The sequence below is a fragment of the Myotis daubentonii genome, chromosome 5 (assembly GCF_963259705.1).
Source record: "Myotis daubentonii chromosome 5, mMyoDau2.1, whole genome shotgun sequence".
NCBI lineage: Eukaryota > Metazoa > Chordata > Mammalia > Chiroptera > Vespertilionidae > Myotis > Myotis daubentonii.
Window position 1 is genome coordinate 63,232,326 of NC_081844.1, and position 2,546 is coordinate 63,234,871.

The window sequence follows — 2,546 nt, forward strand, 5'->3', positions numbered from 1 at the left end:
GCCCATCAGTCAAAGTGACGGGAGCCAGACTGAGCAGAGACACCCCTTAAGGAACTCTAAGGGGTGGGTTTAGAGCTTGCCTTCGCCCGGGAAGCCATTTATCACCTGATGAAGACATCTATTTGGTGACTTCAGTGGTCCTTAAAGTTTAGTCAGTAGGATTAGAAATAAGATACAGATAAGACAGCTCTTTGGGAAAGTCCTACCTTTTATGAACAGCGATGAGCCTCACTATTTTAATTTACCAGATGGATACTAGCAATTTAAAATATTATGATAAAAGGGACATATATAATACTTTCAACAACAAAAATGAAAATAAATATTATGATAAAAGAAAACAGTCACCTCCACCAGATCACATAACATTTAATGTGCATTTTACTGCAGTTGACCCATCTGGGCCTCAGAAGTTACATCTGACTGGCTGATTAATAAATTAGCCCAAATACCCCAAATCAGCCCTGGCCAGTGTTTCTCAGTGGTTAGAGCGTTGGCCCTTGCACTGAAGGGTGGCAGGCTTGATTCCCGGTCAAGGGCATGTACTTGGGTTGCAGGTTCGATCCCCAGCCCCAGTCGGAGCACAGCAGAGGCAACCAATCGATGTGTCTCTATCACATCACACATTGATGTTTCTTTCTCATGCTCCCTCTCTTCCTCCCTTCCACTCTCTCTAAAAAACAATCAATGGAAAAAGCATCCTTGGGTGAGGATTAACAACTACAACAGAAATACCCCAAATCAGAGACAACAAAATGAATGAAGAAGGAGCAAGAGTCAGAGCATCTTCCCTCTGGGTGTTCTGAGGGGAAGCACTGATATTCATGGGCCATCTGTAACGTTAAGTGGCTGGAGGAGTTGACTTGAATTCAGCCTCTCTCTGGAGTGGAAGGCAGTTAGGGTCCCTAATGAGAGAGTATCCCATGGGAGCAGTTTTAAACCAGAAACTTGGCTGGTTTTTTCTGATAGTTGTTTGGAATGACCAGGACCACACATATACTCACAGAGCAAAAATGGCCACATAACTCAAGGGCAGAGGAGAAGGTTTAGAGAGCATATGAGCTAGCAGATCTCAGAGGGCTTCCCACCTGAACTCCTCCCTCCTTCTGCCAACAAGGCCAACAAAGAAAATGAAATCTGAAGGGATTCAATGACATACTAAGTGACACAGAGAGTTCAGGACTAAGTGAGGGCTAGGACCCCAGTGTGGTGACTCATAGTCTTTCTAGACAGAATGGAAAATTAGAAAAAAATATTTTAAATTATTTTTTCCAGTTTCATTGAGAAATAATTGGCATATATGACTGTGTAAGTTTAAGGCATATAAGTATGATGGTTTAATTTACATATGTTGTGAAATAATTATTGCAGTAGGTTCAGCTAACGTTTATCTCGTATAGATACAATATAAAGAAAAGAAAACAAGAAAAATAATTTTCTCCTGGTGATGAGAACTCTTAGGATTTACAAATGATGGTTCGATACCTTGAAGTAGGTGGCACTGCTTTAATTGTCTAAATGTTGTTGGGCCCGAGAGCCTCTTCCATCCTTGTCTAGGGGTGTGCTAACCGTCTCTCCTTTCGTACAACACAAAATTATTATTTCTGATGCTTATTATATTGTCTCTTAAGTGCTGTCTTTCTAAAGTGAGGTGACATATAATGAAAGAGCTGCAGTGTCTGAGTTTGAACACAAGATACCAGCCTGAGGATTTCCCACAGAAGAGGCACATGAACATATTTGATGATAGAGGAAATGAATTCAGAGAGAGGCTGAATTCAGTGGAGGCTAGGGTGAGGCTGCAGATGCAGTTGGTCTTTGAGATTGAGACCTTTCTTCTTTTAAGGCTGTGAGGGAAGACCAGAAGGCAGATAAAGAGATGAGGGAGGCAGGGACTCTCCTCTGGAAAGTCCATGTTTTCTTTTTGATATATATTTATATTGATGTCAGAGAGGAAGGGAGAGGGAGAGAGAGATAGAAACATCGATGATGAGAGAGAATCATTGATTGGCTGCCTCCTGCACGCCCCATACTGGGGATTATGCCCGCAACCTGGGCATGTGCCCTGACTGGAAATTGAACTGTGACCTCCTGGTTTATAGGTTGATGCTCAACCACTGAGCCACACTGGCCAGGCTGGAGAGTCCATGTTAATGATAAATAAAAAACCTCTCTCTACAAGTGCTCTCTCACACACAAACACACACACATAGTGAATGATAGACAGAAATTTAACAATTCTTGCTTGGGCTGATTCTTTTCAAGAAGTTAATCTGAAAATGATTGCTATGACTGACTATTGTGGATTTAGGTAGGGAGAGAAAATCGTTTCCATTTTCTTGTTTAAGTTCCAGAGTTTTTAGGACTATTTTAATGCAATTCTTTGCCTACACAATATAGATTGTGGGGGGACTAGCTATATTTCATGGAGACATGAGATCACTATTCCCCCCTCCCCCTTTCTTTCTCTTACAAACTGATTTCTAAATGTTGAGTACATCCCAAGACTAGGATCTATAAAGTGGCCTTACAATTTTACCAGAACT

General features: G+C 41.5%; 1 non-coding gene across 1 annotated transcript; it reads right to left on the reverse strand.

Moving 5' to 3' along the window:
* Positions 1 to 1,466: 1,466 nt before the first annotated feature.
* LOC132236358 (U6atac minor spliceosomal RNA) lies at positions 1,467 to 1,591 on the reverse strand. Its single transcript, XR_009453287.1, has one exon. It is a non-coding gene; the product is annotated as a U6atac minor spliceosomal RNA (small nuclear RNA).
* Positions 1,592 to 2,546: the final 955 nt, after the last annotated feature.